Source organism: Scardinius erythrophthalmus, assembly GCF_964197995.2.
Source record: "Scardinius erythrophthalmus genome assembly, chromosome: 19".
In the NCBI taxonomy this organism is placed as follows: domain Eukaryota; kingdom Metazoa; phylum Chordata; class Actinopteri; order Cypriniformes; family Leuciscidae; genus Scardinius; species Scardinius erythrophthalmus.
Genome location: NC_138239.1, coordinates 2,069,368 through 2,090,078, shown reverse-complemented (window position 1 = coordinate 2,090,078; position 20,711 = coordinate 2,069,368).

Genomic DNA, 20,711 nt, shown 5'->3' with positions numbered 1-20,711 from the left:
AAAGATTATTTTTTTATAAATATTTATAAAAAAATAATGCCCCCCCTCCCCCCCATTAGAATTTTTTAAAACATTTTAAAGATAAATTCATTAATCTGGTGTGCTAACTTACCCGAATCCACTGTTAAAAATAATCAACCCGCCAACCGCCCAAACCTATGATATTCTCTGATTTAGATATCTGCATCTGATCATCACAGGGCTGCCAACTTTTGAGTTTAGCTTGGAGTGAGATTTTTTTTGGGGGGGGGGGGGGGGGGGGGGGGGGGGGGGGGGGGGGGGGGGGGGGTTTGCTATTTAGTTACCAAAAAAAATTTGGTAACTAAATAGAATTTCATGAAGTTTAGTGACAACATGTTACAATGTTTACATTGTACAATGACTGGTAGTAGGCTATACAGTTTTTATTATTGCTTGACAAACATTTCAAGATTTCAATTCCATTCTTGTGATTTGATTCCGATTTTGAATCAATATTGACTCATTTGGATACATGTTTATTTTAAATTTTATTTAAAAAAATAATCTCACCTAATGCTGTAAACATAGAAGGCCTAATCTGCTGGTATTATTAAAGGTTAAAAATAACAAATTAAATATAATGCAGTTTTTGTTATAATAACAATTATTTAATGGCATAAGTAAAAATATAATAAATATGTAATATAGTGCTCAGCAAAATCTCCTCTCTAGCTATTTTTTCTATTCAATTAACATGGTCATTAAATGGCTTTCCTGAGGTAAATGTAACGTTATGTGACATAATTGTTCTCCTGCTGTTATATATTGACCTCTTTCAGTGGTTGAAAAATCCACGAGTGGTCGATATTATGTATACTTTCGGTAAGTTGTACTGTATCTTTAAATAAAAAAGTAACAGATGATCGGTTCACGTGCATTTGAACTGATCGTGGCGCTCAGCGATCTGTCACGTCACATTTACAAGCGCCAAACGTATTTTTGTCTGAATTTCGTAATAAAATTGACGGAATCTAAGAGCTGAGAATTAGTTTAATATTAAAAGTACCCCTTTGCTCCGCAATTTTTCTGTGCGTGAGAAAATGGATGTGTGGCGTGAGAGCGTGTGAAAAGTGTCAATTGCGTGAGTCTCACGCTCAATGCGTGAGAGTTGGCAGCCCTGTCATCACATTACAATTATTCAAATTCTCAGTGTTAAGCATGATAATATTGTAACACATCACACTGAAGTAGGCTGCTTTAAAATTAAAATTTATTTAAAATGAAAGCTCTTCTTCTTCCTTAATAGCCTAAACAGAGGCTTTACTCCATTCAGACTTAAATTGTCAATGTTTCATTAGGCCTACATCATTGTTGGAAAACACTTTATCAGAATAAGTTTTACCTTTATAAAGGACATTTTCGTCCCTAATTGTATTAAATTTATGCTCCATCTTTCATTTCAAATTCTTAAATTTGATCAATACATTCAATTAGAATAATAAGACACTATAGGGCTGTTACCAATCAAATTAAATGATTTACATTGAAAAATTACAACTGTATTAAATGAGATTGAGATTTGTTTTAAATATTTTTTTTGAATATACAAATAAGAAATTTTGAAAAGAATGATACTTTGAAACTAAACCGCCAGTAGGAGGCGACAGGCGACCGTCTTAATGAGCGAGTCATTGAGTCATTCATTCAAACGATTCGTTCAAACGGCTGATTTATTCAGAATGAGGCAGTTTATGAATAGGTAATTGAATCTTTGACTCAATCGATTCGTTCAAAACGCTGAATCATTCAGTAATGAAACACGGCTGAGTGTCCAATATTTTGTTCCTGTGAGATGCATTATATGGTTCTGCTGTGATCTTTGTTTGGAACTATTTTCGCTGCTGAAAAATAACGAAAACAGTCATTGGGGTCACATGTAAGTGACTTAATTGTAACTATTTGTTTACTGAACTGTTATGAAATCAGGGTCTCGTTTTCAATTGTGATGGTTTTCCCTGAAGAGAATTAATGTTAAGTAAAAGAGTAACGTATGTTCATTGCGTTTTACCATGATGTGAGTTCCATGTCTTTATTAAACTCAACACATTATAATGATTCATCTCTTATCCACCCTCGATTAATTGTAATGTTATTTTTTTATTACTTGGCCCGCCCGACCCACGGATTATCCACGGATATAACTGCGATTTGTGCATCACTATTGGCAAACTATACAGTTTGAGAAAAGACACAGCCCGGGAACCCGCAACAGAACCTTCACGTTGGATAAAGCGTATCTGAGCATGTGACTGCCTCTCCGAGTTTTGTCGAGAGCCGGAGGCGGCACGAAATTTGACTGAGGTTGCTGCCTCGTAATTCTCTATGAAGGAAAAAATGTTTGCATCACACACAATCATCCATGTTGGAACCGTGTTGTTTCTCACCCTGAAACGAGTTCAACACAGTGAAGATGTAATATGAGGGAATGAGCATCGGTCCATAACTGAAGAACGCCACAGCCCACGTCAGGCCGAAGAGCAGGAACAAACTCAACACCATCATGAGCTGCTTTCTGAACGTCTTTGTCTTGCCGTCAGCCACTTTTATGTGTCGGGCTTGGACAATCTTAGTGACGATCATGATGAAGATTCCAATCGTGAAGATAAGCGTAGTAGCCAATGTTCACCATGTAGTGAATTAAAGGATCTTAAGGATTTACACAAGCACTTTAGGGTGTTATTTTCTCACAGCCGGACGTCGTCCATGTTAGATTTCCTTTGAAGAAAAGAGTGCGAGGAATTAAATATATCAAATAAATTGGGTTTGGTGATGGGATCTGATCAAAACAGCCATAAATAAATTTACCTTTGCCATCCCAAGAACTGCAGGACGCCTCACCGACCTGTAAGAACATTTTTATTTTGCTTTAGATTATTTTATTTTTTTAAAGTTTCGGAACAAAACCTTCATTACCAGATCTTTCTGTGTAAAGAACAATATTCAGTATTGTTGGTAAGGTTGGAGATATTGGCCCTCAACGTAATTCCATAAACCTCATTGTTCAAAACAGTGAAATTTTTAGTTTCATCCTAAATAAGAAATAGAGCAAATCAAATATGAACGTGTGAACACAATAGATCAAGAAACATTTGTTAAAAGAACATTTCACCCAAAATTTTTATATTTTCACTAGAACACAAAAGTAGAATAAAAAAAAGGGATAAAAAACACACCATAGAAGCATTATAACAGTAGTGAACATGACAGTGTACTAATATCCAGCTCTGCTGAAGTCAAGAGATTTGTGTCATGATGGAGCAGAGATAAGTGACAATCAATTGGGTGAACTATCCTATAAACTTTCCTTAAACTGTTCAATCATGAAATTTTTACATTTTTAATCGTGAGTACCTTTCCCATGTTTTTGAGTAGTAACACACATCCATGTTTTTTCAGTCGCGATTTATTATAGGCCTCGCTGGGAATCTTTACAGACCAGGGAATGTCTGTCTTCAGGTCACTTTGATGTTCAGTAACCTGTGAAAAAATAATTATAATAATAAATAAGGAATCATACCATGTTTTATATTTTCTTAAGACAAACGTTTATCCTGTTCGGATCTGAAGAGTAACGTGTCTCTATATAACACATTAGATATAACACATTAAAGCCACATTAAATAATGCAGAAGTCATTAGCTGATTTTGACTGTGTTTGCGTGGCAACATTTTGCTAAGCTGTTTTATCAAATGATCATGCAAATATCTGAATCCACAGGTGTGTGACTTTAGTTTCATCCTGAAGATGTAAATTTGTTTTCTAAAAGAGGTTCAGTAGTTTGTGTCTCTCTGACACGCATATGTTCAAACATGGATTATAACTCTCAATAAATCTAACATCACTGATATTCAGCACATTTCAATCCTCCCACAATAACAGACGGTTTCAGTAACAATCAGCACATATATTTGACATTTGTTTTGAATGATTTCAGTACAGTTGCCCTTTTTAGGGTCATAATTTAATGTACATACATCATTTTAAACAGTTCTCACTCATTCAGAAGTGACATTTGTCTTTGGTGAAAATTTTTAAATAGCAGCTCAGTTTAAGAAATCAGTCTAAGAGACAAAGACACCTTAAACCTTAATTATTGTAACGCTAGATGAAAATAAGCAGGCATGAGAGAGAATCTAAATCCAAGGAAGTTTAATAAAAACACAAGGGAACAGGGTAACAGAAGGGAACCAAGCAAACTCATACAACGACGGACAAACCACGAGTGAAACATAAGCACTATACACAGACAAACGATCTAAACAAGATAACAAACAGGCGTTGTTTAATGGGAAACACCTGGGGAACTTAATCAACATGATAAACTTCAAAGTAAAGCACACAACAGGAAATAACATAAAGTCCACAAGTGCACAGGGAATATATGACTATTATGCTAATTTTTAATATTTTCCACAGCATTAATTCTTGATTGAACGATGGTTATGGTGGAGCTGGAGCTTTCTGGATCATCTGAGAAATATCCCGCAACATCATTGTGAATGTGGTGGTAATACAGGAAGAGGAAAAACCCTGAAAAACAAACAAAAACCTGATAAGAGAAACGTGTTTTATCTCATTTATATAAATTCAAGATACCATTAAAGGTGCAGTATGTAATATTTACAGTGTTTTATGGTGCGTAATTTTAAACACCTTTAACCTTATTTTAATTATTCTCAGGTTAGGTAAAGTAAGTCAAATCTGTCCTAAATAATAAGCATTTGAATTTCCATACATACAATATTTAGATCACAGAAGACTTCTCCGTGGTCAGGTCAGCTCAATCTTTTGTAAAACAGAGACTTATGGCAGGCGAGCTTCTTAATTTCGATTATATACATGTTTTATTAAATACAGATTAACTAGTTTACATAAAAGGTATTTATATCGAAAATATAAACAAAAGTAAATCAAAACCAAATAATTTACAAGCTTTTAACTTCATGAGGCGCAATGGCAAGGCATCTAACACCGGAGAGGCCGTCCTTGGTGAATCAGCGTCTGACTGGACATATCATTCCAGCTCTTTTTAAAGTCCATCAACTTTTTGACATCTTCAGAAATCTCCTCCTGGAAACTCCCTAAAACTTGTTCATTGGTAATCTCCTCCTGGAAACCCCCTAGGACTTGGTCATTTAAAGCCTTTGCCTCTTCGTCCTCCTTCTTCTGGACCTTTTCTTCATCGCTGTATCTTCTGTGTCGTCCGCAACATGTAGACGGTAATAACTGCATTTTTCTTCTTTCTTTGGCAAAGCTCTTTCTAATACATTTTCGATTTCTCTCTACTCTGCCATATGCTTAATAAATGCTTACAACATTCAGTGTGGTTTGTTTTTCTTTATAAACCATTTTCTCAATAAATGATTTTACAACAACAATTGCAGTGTTTTTCTTTATAAACCATTTTCTCAATAAATGATTTTACAACAACAATTGCAGTGTTTTTCTTTATAAACCATTTTCTCAATAAATGATTTTACAACAATTGCAGTGTTTTTCTTCATAAACCATTCTCTCAATATATGGTTACAATGATTTTTTTTTTTTACAAGTGTTTTACAGTATATAACACTTTCTTAATAACTTGTTTAACAACTTATGGTACCTTTCTTTATAAAACCTATTTTTAATAGTTGCAATTGTGGTTTACTATGACCCATAAACACTTCATATACCAAAAGGCATAATTAGAATACAGAATATATTGTAAAATGTTAATGTTTGTTCCTGTGATCAAAGCTGAATTTTCAGCATCACTTCAGTGTCACATGATCCTTCAGAAATCATTCTAATATGCTGATTTGCTGCTCAAGTAACATTTACGATTATTATCAATGTTGAAAACTATGGAAGCTTGTTTCCGCCACAGAATAAAACATTTTAAGAGATAATTGCGACTTTTTATCTCACAATTGTGAGTTTACATCTCGCAATTCTGACTTTATTTCTCAGAATTGCAAGATATAAATTCAGAATTGCGTGAAATAGTCGCAATTGCGTGTTATAAAGTCAGAATTGCGTGATATAAAGTAGGGCTGAACGATATATCGTTATCGTATCTATATCGAGATATGAACTTTCAAGATATTACTATCGAAAAAAGCAACGATATAGACGATATAGATTTCCCCTCTCCGCGCTCGCCCTGCATACAACTCTGGCAGTCACAACAAACATCAGTTTTACGAGTGCCCTTGAATGCACCGCTAAAGCCAGCGCGCACACACTACCAGGGACGTGGGAACTATATTGTGAGAGGGGGGGCGGCGTTTCCATGGTGACGCGTCATTGCTTGTCACGTGACACACCGCAGCAGCAACAGCGCTGAATGAATGATGATCTGCTTTTATGTCATTTTTCCTTTTTTATTCAGAATATTCACAAATGTGTTAGATATGGCATGAAATATCTGATATTCCGATTGTCAAATATATGCAAGTGGAAGTATATTGTTGTTTAAACACCTTTATAACGATCGCGTTAGTTGAGCTGTATGCGCGATGGGTGCCGCCGTGTTAGTTTGTGCCGCAGACGCAGGTCAGAGAATCGGATCTGTTGGATTTACAACCTCTATGTTTACAACACGTGAATTCATCCACTTCTCCCGAAATACTTATAAGTGGCTGGTGAACTGGGGAATAGAATAGAGTAAACATTGAAGTTACTTACACAATGTGTATCTGATATGAATAAAGCGTATCGAATTATAATGGAAAGGATTATTATTACCTCTTCCATAGACGTGTGTATTTTACAAACTCTAATTGTTTAAAACAAAACAAATGTATTGTTTTTTTTAGTACTTACGTAGTCATCGTATTGTATCGATATCGAGATATCTGGCATGAAAATCGAGATATGAAATTTTGTCCATATCGTTCAGCCCTAATATAAAGTCAGAATTGCGTGAAATAAAGTCGCAATTGCGTCTTATAAAGTCAGAATTGTGAGAGAAACTATTCCGAGGTAAAAAAAAAAAAAGTCCCGTCTTTTTTTTTCCCTTAGAATTGGACTTTATATCTCACAATTGTGAGTTCATATCTCACAATTCTGAGAAAATATGTCAGAATTGCGAGATATAAACTCACAATTGCGTGTTATAAAGTCAGAATTGCGTGATATAAAGTCGCAATTGCGAGAAAAAAAGTCAGAATTCTGACTTTATAACACGCAATTGCGACTTTATATCTCGCAATTCTGACTTTATATCTCGCAATTCTGAGAAATAAAGTCAGGATTGCGAGATGTAAACTCGCAATTGTGAGATAAAAAGTCGCAATTATCTTTTTTTATTATTTTGTGGCGGAAACAAGCTTCCATAGAAAACGGTTGTATTGCATCATATTTTTGTGAAAAATATAGGCTAATGCATGTTTTTCATGTTGGAATAGTTCAAAAGATTAGCATTTATTAGTAGCCTGAGTTTGACTGGAAGTGTCATCAACAGGTGAAATTCTCAACTCATTCAACTGGATAGAAGTTTATTAGTCACTGTGAAACACAAGTATTGAGTCAATAGCTGGTTGTAACTGCAACTACATGTGTCACACTGAGCCGAATATAGAAAATCTCATTCACATCTTCATCTCCAACCTCAGAAACTGTTGCACTGCACAATCTCACAGCACCCTCTAGTGTTACACAAGCCTATATCATAAATGCATATCAAATACATAACTACTGCAAACAAACCTGCTAAAAGAAAAATTTAGTAGCATACCATTGATATATTTATGTAGAATGACCAAATCAAATTTTGAATATAATGCACAGATTCATGCCATTATGGAGGCAATAGTAAAATATATATAATATAATAGTAAATATAAAATATAATAGTAAAATAAATCATATTAATGCAATGTATAAAAGAAACAATATCATTTTCACTTTTGTTTAGACGTCAGAAATATGGCTTAAAGCATAAGTCTAGATGAAAACTGCAATATAATTATTTGAAACAAAATCCTTTTTACTACATCTTTACAACTACATCAAGAAACAATGAATGAAATAATATTCTTTGCACAATTTAAACATTCAAAAGTCAGTCGAACAAAATATTTAATAAACTAGGGTTATAGTTACCCTGAACTTACAATACGAGAAAAAAACAACTTTCAAAGTAGCTTCCAGTGATGATGTTCAAGCACGTGTTAAATTCACTTTTGTTTAAAATGTCTTAAAAGCTTAAGATCCCAGTTATGACCCCATTATGAGTTATTGTATCCCCTCACCATACAACATCTTAGACACAGATTATTATTAAATACAACTAGTATTCTGACTTTCTGCTGTTGACTTAATAGCTGTCTAAGAGACAACATGGTTTTCTTTCTTAAAAAGACTAAGTGTAAACATTTTCCACAGCATTGGATTGAACAATGGTTGTGGTGGAGCCAGACCTTTCTGGATCATCAGAGAAATTACCTTCTATGTCATTGTGAATGTGGTAGTAATACAGGAAGAGGAAAAACCCTGAAAAAAATCATAGAACGTTTATTCTGCTAATTATGCCTCCTCAAATACATTTCACAGATTTAAAGTTGTTTGCATGATTTTTTTAAACTGTAACCAATAAAAAAATCAACTCCCATTGTAACCCTTATAATTAATTATATATTTTGAAAAAATAGTGAAAGTGAAAATAATTAGCTGAAATCTGTTAGAAAAATAGTAAACCATTCTACTAAACCAGATGTAATGATGCATGTGATTGTTTCTCACCCTGAAACGAGTTCAACACAGTGAAGATGTAATATGAGGGAATGAGCATCGGTCCAGAACTGAAGAACGCCACAGCCCACGTCAGGCCGAAGAGCAGGAACAAACTCAACACCATCATGAGCTGCTTTCTGAACGTCTTCCTCTTGCCGTCAGCCGCTTTTATGCGTCGGGCTTGGACAATCTTAGTGACGATCATGATGAAGATTCCTGTCTTGAAGATGAAGACTAAAGCGTAGTAGCCAATGTTCACTATGTAGTGAATTAAAGGATCTGTAATCCAGCACCTATAATTAGAAGAGAGTGAAATATATTAAGAGAATCAGAAGGCACTTAAAGTGCCCCTAATATGCTTTTTCAAATATTATCTTTCATGTAGAGTGTCATAGAGCTGTTTGTGAAGGTAAAGAGTCTGCAAAGTTTCACAGATCAAAGTGCAGATAAATGGAGTTATTGCCTCCTAAAATAAAGAAACTATACTGAACTGCCTGAAACAAGTCGTCAGTAATTCCGTCTCACTTCTTTCTGAACCAACAGTAAGTAGGTTTTAATGCCTGCCAGTGTTGTCAAAAATATTGATATTTTGATATGTATTGATTCTGAAATATTTGAAACTGTCCTCCTCTCACTCACTCCTCTCATTCTTTCCGGTTTAATAGTGCTTACATTGCGCAAAAGCGCGTACCTCTAACCGATGGCGTACTGATCACACATAAAGCCGCCTCTCAATCAACTCGCAAGTAGCAAATTGACTTCTTTTTTGAAGGCTTATTGTGCTTAAACGAACAAATACACACAAATGTCAAAATGCCCATCTTGCAAAGTATTCAGATAAATACAGTCAGTTTTGGAACGTAAATAGTTAAGAGAAAACGCATATTGTGCAACAGAATATTGGATCTTTGCATTAGCTCTTAGGGTGCTTTCACACTTGGTTCGATTGCCTGTTCCGAACCCGAGTTCGATTGCTAACCCCTCCCCCTGCCCCCGATGGACTCTGTTCACATTATATTATTTCTATCCGAACCGCGGTACGCTTGCGTCATCAGGCTGCAGCTGGCGTAATGGTGTTGCTTGGTAACCGCGAATGAAAAGGCGCCTAAATGGATAGACTTGCTCGGTTGACATTTGTTCTTCTTTTTTTTAACCTTTGGTTTTGTTTTCAACATAGATATGCAGAAACACACTAGCGTCTGTCTGCCGCAAAAATTCTGAAAACGTTTCCGTGGGCTGTCCGCCGAAGACACATTATACGTCATCAATAGCGGTTCACTTCCGTGGTTTGGTTCGATTGTGTTCATACCAGCAGTGAACCGTTCCCGAGTTCACATGAACCGTACCCCAGACCACCTTTTTAAGCGGACTCGAGTACGGTTCGTGGGTGCGCACCCGAGTTCGGAAGACAGCGTTCACATAATCCAACTGAACCGACTGACGTCATTCGAACCCGGGTGCGCACCAAGAGTGCTAGTGTGAAAGCGCCCTTAAAGTGACAGCAGCCTAATAAACCTGCTGCTGACTGTTTTATTAGTTAATCAAAGAACAAAAGACAAAGAGAAAATCACTCAGTGCTCTTGACTGAGTAACTTTTGTTGCTTTAATTGTAAGCAATAATCAATGGTAAGCAATAATCTGTATTTAAATGTTACAATGAAAACTATCCAGTGTTATTTTACATTTGATTAATTTCTGTAGTATTTATTACCAGAATACTACTGTTAGACCCCCCTCAAAGCCATTTTTATTTCAGTTGTTATTTACAATTGTTATTTGTGCTATCGTTTGCAATTAATTTATTTGTTCTTATTTTATTACTGACTGTTTACTTGTCTTTTTTTATAAATCTAGTTCAATGATTCAAATAAAGCCTCCCTGTGTTGTGTAAGCCATTACAACAAAATTACCCAAATTATCAAAGAGTTATGAAATAAAAACAAATTATTTGTATGGCGGTGTATATATTTTCCACGTGGTATCAACTATCGATATTCTACAAGGTATCGTATCGAAGTTGGAAATTCCAGTATTATGACAACACTAATGCCAGCCTATGGTCTCCATTGGCTGCCGGCGAACAGCGTCTCGTGGCCCCGCCCTCAAACACTGTAGTTTATCTGAGACTGGAAGAGTTTGGTTTGTGTTGTTCATGTCGAGAAGACGATGTTTTCTGCTGCTAAAGTAAATCCACTTTGATGAGACTGATACGGTAAAACCCCCGCTATTGTTACTGTTCATATCACTGTTTATCGAGCTGAGATTCAGATATGATAATAAGTGTTTGGTTTCTGACCAATCACAGCAGACTGGGATGTCTGACCAATCAGAGCAGAGCAGCTCTCAGAAAGGCGGGGGTTAGAGAGACTGAATCCTTGATCGAACTGTTTCAGACACTGAGAGAAAAGAGCTGATGCTGTAATGGATATTATAAGCAAATTTGTTTTTAAATGAAAAAAAAAAAGGTTCTCTGCGCTTCTGCAATCCACAACAATCCGGTGCAACCAGGGCAGGACAAAACAGAGCAGAAAAAAGAAATCGCCGGTGCAGCACAGATGTCTTCTTATTAATTAATTTATTTAAGGTGCATAACAATGACTAACGTTTCGATGTAAAGTTACATCTTCATCAAAGTCCTTGGAGAGAATGGGCAGCGAAGCCCTTAAAGGAGAACTCCGGTCAATTTTAACATTGAGCTCATTTTTTTTGTAAATTTGGAGTGCTGTCAGTACAGAGAACAACGACAAAAATCGGTGTTGCCTACACCGTGTTATCCTCTTTTTAAAATTTGCACCCTGTTGACTTCAATGGGGCAAGTACTAAACCTGCTTTTAGCCTCTTAACATCCTTGATGTGTCATTACAAGTGCACAGGTCATGTGAGTGATTCCTTCAGAGTGAACACGGGTGAATCTGACTGCAGTAGATGTGAAAGATATGAATAAAAGTGATGTTAATTCAGCCAGCGCTCATACCTGTATTTACATCCTGTTTTCGGTCGAAGTCCACAGTAGTCGATTGTTGAGTTCATCGCGTGATCATAGGTAACTAAACCTATGCACGTGAACTCGACAATCGACTACTGTGGACTTCGACCGAAAACAGGATGTAAATACAGGTATGAGCGCTGGCTGAATTAACATCACTTTTATTCATATCTTTCACATCTACTGCAGTCAGATTCACTCGTGTTCACTCAGAAGGAATCACTCACATGACCTGTGCACTTGTAATGACACATCAAGGATGTTAAGAGGCTAAAAGCAGGTTCTAAAAGCAAGAAATTCTGATGGGGGCAGGACATCAGTGGGGTGTTTGGTAAGGTAATACAATATGGCTTGTAGGCCTATATGGTGGGGTATGCGTGTATAGAGACTTTGCACATCCAACGATACAAGGACATCATTGCTTTCACACTTCCAATTATCAATCAAATTTAAAACATCAGTTGTATCCCCAAGGTATGATGGTAAACTGTGAACATATTGTCTTAAAAAGAAATCAACAAATTGTGAGAGAGGCTCAGTGAGGCTTCCTATACTAGATACAATGGGCCGCAAAGGAGGATCATCAAGTCGTTTGTGAATTTTGGGTAGACCATAGAATACTGGACATCGAGGATGGTCACTTAGTAAAAAAGCCTTTTCTTTATCGGTAATCCAGCCTTTTTTGTGAGATGTATCAATAAATTCATCAATCATATTTTTTTTGTGCTGGAAGTAGGATTGTGAAAGAGGGGCTGATAATGTTTTTCATCATTTAGTAATTTAAATATACCACAATCATACTGTAGTTCTTTAAGCCCATAACCACAACAGTGCCCCCCTTGTCGGCTGGGCGAATAATAATGTCATGTCTTGATTCCAAAGAGCGTAGCGCATCCAGTTCACTTTTTTCCATGTTTTTATTTGTAAAAGGACATGGCCTACTTAATTTGGCCATGTCTTGCTCAACTAGCTGACTAAAAGTGACAATGGCGGGATTTAGATTAGAAGGCAAAAACCTTGATTTCTTTTTGAAGGGGGTCACTTCTCTGGGGTTCTCGCTAGTATTAGAATCATAGTTTCGGCATACAGTATGACTAGGGTAAACGTACCTATTAAGCTCAAGTACCCATTAAGCACACTACCATCTTGGAGCTCAGATTATAAAAAGAAACAGCAATGTATTATCCTATTTGATGTATTAACCAATTGATGTGTTTGTTACTATATACCTCCTGTAATTTTAAACCAATCAGACCATTGCACACTGAGATATGTGTGTCCATGTGTTCACACTGTCTGGCGGCTATTTTCAAAGCTGTCTGAAAACTTTCACCAGAAGAGGAGCCCCTCAGATGTGCATTTTTTATATGTTTAAGCCTTTATTTTGAAGAAGTACATCTTCTTATTGCAAAATTAAGAGATTAATGTTTAGACTTTTGAATATTATAACCTGGAACCTGGATGTGGGAAATAATTACAGTTAGATCTAAAAGATAGTTTAGCAACATAGCCCAGATGCTACGAACATAGCCAGCTTACTAGCTGTATAAGATTGTGTGCTACATTAATATATTACTTCACAGGAATTAATGGCTTGTACTTTTAAATCCATAATATTATAATTTTACATTTTATTGATAGTCTGTGGTTTTAAACTGCTGTAATTTTTAAAGAATTCATATTATTGTTAGGTGAGCTTAAAGGGTGCACTACTATGACAATCACACAGCTTCAGTGTGACATCAATTAGAAAAAGCATAATTTCATAGATATTGTCTATAATAGTTGTTCATATTAAAATTGGTATAAACTTAATACATTACCTAGATTATTAATTTAGCTAAATATTTTCCTTTAAATTTTAATTTAATATTTATTAATTAAAAAATGTTTTTGCTCCAATTAAGCACAGTGTGTGCTCCCTTTAAGCTCACCCACATTAAACGTCTATGTAAATACTTAATAATCAGAATTTAAATATTAACTGATGGTTGTCACTATGTTAATCTTCAAAAAAATGATTAATAAACTTATTTTCACAGTCTTAAGACGACAAAAGCTAGACGAAACTATAGTGTATGCCCAAAGATGAAAGAGGCATGTCATACAAAGAAGGAGCCATCAGAAACCTGTCGTATCTGTCCAAGAAGTTTGGAGTAGACAGGAAAGCTCTGACCCAGAGAGTTAAAGGGATACTCCACTTTTTTTGGAAATAAGCTCATTTTACAACTCCCCCAGAGTTAAACAGTTGAGTTTTACCGTTTTCGAATCCATTCAGCCGATCTCCGGGTCTGGCGGTACCACTTTTAGCATAGCTTAGCATAATGAATTGAACCGGACAAGACCATTAGCATCTCTCTCAAAAAAATGACCAAAGAGTTTCGATATTTTTCCTATTTAAAACTTGACTCTTCTGTAGTTACATCGTGTACTAAGACGGACGGAAAATGAAAAGGTGCGATTTTGAGAGTATAGTTCCTAGCCATATCAGCCTAGAAAATTTAAACTTTACATTTTCCGTCGGTCTTATTACACGATGTAACTACAGAAGAGTCGAGTTTTAAATAGGAAAAATATCGAAACTCTTTGGTCATTTTTTTGAGAGAGATTCTAATGGTCTTGTCCGGTTCAATTCATTATGCTAAGCTATGCTAAAAGTGGTACCGCCAGACCCGGAGATCGGCTGAATGGATTCGAAAACGGTAAAACTCAACTGTTTATCTCTGGGGGAGTTGTAAAATGAGCCAATTTCCAAAAAAAGTGGAGTATCCCTTTAAGGAGCACATTGGTTTGTTTTGTTATTTGATTTTTCAATATGGGTTACACATAGCTGAACGTGGACTAGTCTAGATGTTGCAATGAGTTTGAATGACACGTCACTATGAATAGGATAGGCTACCTGATCAAATTGAATGCCTTGTTGCTTGATTTTAGTGTTCTGTTTTTTTGTGATTGACTCTGTACCTTCAAATAAAACTTTTTTCAATTATTCCTTAAAAAGGTTGTTTAAAATAAACAAGATTTTTTAATAAAACTTGTTGTGAGCTTATTGGGAACAGGGGTGTGCTTAAAGGGTACAAAATGTACCCATTAAGCACAGCCAGACTTTTTATATTTAATGATGTATATCTTAATTGAAATACTTTTGTCGTTTAAAATAAAATGAAATATTATAGTGTGAGAGATTAATATTTTATTTAAAAATAACTTCTTGTACTAAAACCAATATCTTGTGCACTAAAAATGTCTCAATGTAGATTTTGGTGAGCTTAATAGGTACGTTTACCCTATTGGTTAAGACATTGGACCTAGAAAAGAAATGTTTAAGATGAAGCTGTCTAAAGAATTTGAATGAGTCCACTTTGAGTGAGAAATAGTCAATGTGATTTGACGGGGCAAAAGAGAGTCCTTTGCGAAGCACTGCTTTCTCTGTATCCGTGAGGTCAGAGTCCGAGATGTTGATTAGTCTCCTCTGGAGGTTCCGCGGGGACCAACGCGTAGGTGGCGGGGCTTCTCTTCTTCTTCCCCCTTGAGTCCCACCTCGTCTTTGTCTTTCGCATTTGTAGCCTCGATCCAAAAAAGACGTAGAGTTGGGATGTGATAGGGTGCCGCCTCCGACGTTGCTCAGGTCTTCAGAGGAGTCTCTCTCATTCGCTGTAGAAAGAGGGGTGTACCTATTTGTCTTATGCCTGGGTGGGTGGTTATTCCTAGGAAACTTCCTTCTGCTTCCTTGCCAATCGTAGACTGTCCCGTCTGCATAATCTTTAGTGTCCCGTTCATATTTCCTTATCTTATAGGTCTGTAAGTCCTTCACAAAGCCGGATAGAGTAGAAGAGATTTTTTCGGCAGCCTCAGCAAACTTTTCCGCATTGACTTTGCTCTTCATTTCATCTTCTACTGTTTCACTTCAGTTTTTAGTTTGTGTTGTTCAGACTTGGTCTTCTCAATTATCAAGAGCATAAGATCAAGGGAGCATTTACTTGGCTCCCCAGCCTACCCCTGGGTTTCTATAAATGTGGCAACTGTGCACAATGCTCCAATTCGTCCAATGCGAAAGATTTTTCACATCCCGCACTGGTAAGAAATATTCTATTTCTTCATTTATCAATTGTAACAGTACTCATGTAGTATACCTTCTGAAGTGTCCCTGTGGACTGGTGTACATAGGTCAAACAAAACGTCAACTTAAACTAAGGATAGCTGAACACAAAACAGCAATTCGTTCCCAGAACTTAACATATGCCATGGCGAGGCACTATAAGCAGGCCAATCATGGTTCCCCTGCATCATTGAAGTTTTGGGGAATTGAGAAAATCACACCATCACCATATTATCAATAAACTCCTATGCAGGGAAGCGTTTTGGATATATACTCTTAACACTCTAGAACCTCTAGGTCCAAATGAAGAATTTAGCTTAACATGCTTTCTCTAAACATTTAAGCATATTAAAATACAGTATGTAAGATGAATATACTTTTATTCCCATTGTATTGTGAACATTTATGCTTGTTACTTATTTACATTGTTTTTAATCTTTTTTTGACCTGTGTGCGGACACTTGCCCTTTAATGACTGATTTGTGAGTGTGGCACCTTGGTTTAGATGGGTGTATTTTTGGGTGGCCAACGCCCCCTTTACGCACAATCACACCTGTTGATGATCCTCATTAAGGGCTTCACTGCCCATTCTCTCCAAGGACTATGATGAAGATGTAACTTTACATCGAATTTTTTTTTTTTTTTTACATGGATCCATGTAAACCTATTGTAGGAGACTCCAAAACAACATTAGGAGCATGAAAAGTTCCATAATAGGGGCAAAAAAAGCTTAATTAATTCATATATTTGAGACATAAAAAAAACATACATTTGTGTTTTTCCAGATGTTGCGTTTATAGTTATTGTTTTATATCCTCCTATTGAAACAACAGCTATGACTATCGGTGCCGGAAACGCTGAAAACACACAGAGAACATTTTCATTACTTGAAATAAACTTTAACTTAAAATAGAATACATAGCCTACTATATAAAAAAAATTCTTTCAGCTAGTTGTCAAGGAAAATTTCTCATATTTAATTTAACTTAAAGGGATAGTTCACCCAAAAATGATAATGCTGTCCTCATTTACTCACCCTCATGTTGTTCCAAACCTGTATGACTTTATTTCTTCTGCTGAACACAAAAGAAGATATTTTGAAGAAAGGCGGTAACCAAACGACTGATGGACCCCATTGACTTCCATAGTAGAAAAAAAAAAAAATACTATGGAAGTCAATGGGGACCAGCAACTGTTTAATTACCAACCTTCTTTAAAATATCATCTTTTGTGTTCAGCAGAAGAAAGGAAATCATACAGGTTTGGAACAACATGAGGGAGAGTAAATGATGACAGCATATTCATTTTTGGGTAAACTATCCATTTAATGTACTTAAATTACTAAAATTCATTAAAGTAACACATAATGAAGACAAGCTTCTCAAGTAAAGTTCAAAAACATCATCAAAGTATCATGACAAGAGTTCATAAGACTTTTTTGGGTGAACTTGAGTTTACAGTCTGACTTGCTGGTTTTTGTTTTAAAAAATATATATTTCTTACAGTAAGGCAAAGGTATAACAGGAGTTTTGTTCATATAACTCACTCCAGCCGAACACGGTGATCTTCCTCATGTAGTTTGTGATGGTGATGTTCTGTCTGATGAGCCATAAGTACATATGAAGAGCTTGAATGAAGAACCAGGTGAATGTAGTCAGCATGGAGTAATGCATGAGCAGCGCTATGAAGACACACGCAGCCTTGTCTCCTGTGTTGGCGACGCTCTCGTTTGACAAAAAGGATAAATTCAGGAGAAACAAAGCCACAAACATGTTCATCAAGATCTTCGTGGCTTGATTTGATTTGGCTTTCCTGTTCAAAGATAAAAACAACCTGTATTTGTAACATATATTTATGCATCCAGCAGAAGCTTTTATCCAAAAGAGGAACAAAAGCAACTGGTCAAAGAACTTAAAGTAACTATATGTTATATTTAAGAGACTCTACCGTAACAGGAAATGCATGAACAGAGCGACGGATAGAAAAAACATGGAGATGCCACAGCCCATAGAAGTGATGAAGGTCAATGATTCTACATACGGCGCTGTGATGTTTGGATTTACATCTGGAGGAGACTGAGAAGAGAAAACATTCGAAACAACCCTTTTAAAACCCTGTTAGCAAGAATCAAGATCTAGGGCTGTCGCTAATGATTATTTTGGTAATCGAGTAATCATTCGATTATTTTGACAATTAATTGAGTAATCAGATAATTTTTGTGCTAATAAAAATAGACCTAGGCAAACCTAAACCTTTAAAATGACTTAAATAATATCAAAGAGATTATTTGGTTCAAATAAAGTATCAAAAGGAAGTAATCATATGGATTTATAAAACAACACTGTTAAAATACATAATATAAACAATTATCTTATTCACATTATGTGTTATAACAAATGCCTGCCGAAGGACGCCAACGGCTTAGTGGTGTTACACTTTACAGCAACTCAAATCCTTGTTTAATATTAGCCAAACGAAATTTAATTCAAATGTTTACTTAAATTTAAACTCTCAGAGCACATATTTATTTAATTGAATCGCAGCCTTTTAATTCACAATAGTACTATGCCATAGTATGCTTTTTAAATGGTTTTAATACATTGTGCAGCCTTAGAAAACATTGCAGGCATTTGTCTAATAATGCGGTTCATGGATTCTCATCTGTGAAATGCGGCACTTCCGGTATTTTGCCGGTTACTCAACACGGGTAAATTGCAATCGAGGATTTTTTTAAATCAAGTACTCTAATTTAATGAAGTAATCGTGACAGCCCTAATCAGATCTTTACATTTTAAATGCATTCATCTGTTAAGTCTCTTTAGTGATCTTTTACAAAAAGACTTTGATTTTGATTTCATGGGGTCTTTAAATGAAACTCTGAGAAGCTTCTCACCATCAGCACTGCAAAGAACGTCAGATGTGAACACGAGCAGTTTATGGTGTTATTGTCGATTTTTACTGTCTCACAGCCGGACGTCGTCCATGTTAGATTTCCTTTGAAGAATAGAGAGAGAGGAATTAAATATATATAAATTAGTTAGGTTTGCTGATGGGAACTGATCAAAACAGCCATAAATAAATGTACCTTTGCCACCCCAAGAACTGCAGGACGCCTCACCGACCTGTAAGAACATATTTATTTTGCTTTCACAGTGTCTGATTAATATATTATATATATAAAATGTTTAAGAACAAAACCTTCATTACCAGATCTTTCTGTTTAAAGAACATTTCTATATTGTTGGTAAGGTTGGAGATATTGGCCCACATCATTATTCCATAAACCTCATTGTTCAAAACTGTGTAATTTTTTGTTTTATCCTAATAAGAAATAGAGCAAATCAAATATAAATGTGTGAGTACAATAGATCAAGAAACATTTGTTAAAAGCATAGTTTTAACACAAAAATGTCTCTTATGCTGTTATATTTTCACTGGAACACAAAAATGGAATCTGTATCTCTTTTCAAACAATAATTCATAGTCACAAAAAGGATAAAAACAAAATAGAAGCATCATAACAATAGTGAACATGACAATGCTTAATTTGTAAATAAATAATTGCCTGATCAAAAACAGCATTTAAAAGGCACTGTGACCGACACTGACCATACAACTTAAGTTTTCCCAGAACATACAAGTTTCTGCACAGCCCTAACTAGCCTAGTGTAATATTCTGTCATGTGTATAACTTCGTTGAGACCCAAAATCATCCAGTTGACCAGTTTATGATATTCTCTCATGGGTGACGTAGTTGACGTGGAATCTCCTCGACCACCACCAATGTGCAGCTCCACCTGGATGATGCGACGGCAGCCATATTGCGCCAGAACGCCCACCACACACCAGCTTACTGGTGGAGAGGAGACAGTGATGAAGCCAATCAGTATATGGGGATGATTAGGAGGCCATGATGGACAGAGGCCACTGGGCAAATTTGGCCAGGACACCGGGGTTACACCCCTACTCTTTCGAAGGACATCCTGGGATTTTTTTGTGACCACAGAGAGTCAGGACCTCGGTTTAACGTCTCATCCGAAGGACGGTGCTCTTTGACAGTATAGTGTCTCCGTCACTACACTGGGGTGTTAGGACCCACACAGACCACAGGGTGAGCGCCCCCTACTGGCCTCACTAACACCTCTTCCAGCAGGTGCTTTCTCAGTAGTCTCCTATCCAGTTACTAACCAGGCTCAGTCTGGCTTAGCTTCAGTGGGCAACCAGTCTTGGGCTACAGGGTGATATGGCTGCTGGCATCCGCTGGTATCTCCTACTATCCTGATTATTAGAGATGCACCGTTAAGAATATTTTGGCCGATAGGATAACCAATAATTTTTTACATTTGAAAGCCGATAACCGATATATTTGCAGATAAATCTAAATTCAAATTTTGATATACTTTGATAGCCTGTATACATAACAAAAGACTCACCATTAAAAGCCATGTCCCAAACACTTCAACATAAATCAAACATACAGTATATAGTAGCCTAGTTTGAAGCAGTGTAAGATTCCTTAACTTTTCAAATTAATTTTACACTCCAATGGCCAACTTTCTTTATTAAAAAATGGTAACACTTTATAATAAGGTTTAATTTTGTTAGCATTAGATAAAATGAACCAACAATTAATGAACAATACTTCTACAGCATTTATTAATCTTAGTTAATGTTAAGCTCAACATTTTATAAGACATTTTTAAGATCCAAAGTTGAATCTGTTAACATGCACTATGAACACATGAACACAAATATTTTAACTAACATTAACAAAGGCTATTGCTCTCTGTTAGTTCATGTTTGTTAATGCATTAACAAATGAGACCTTATTGTAAAGTGTTACCAAAAAATAAATAAAATTAAAATAAAATGCAAACTAAATAATG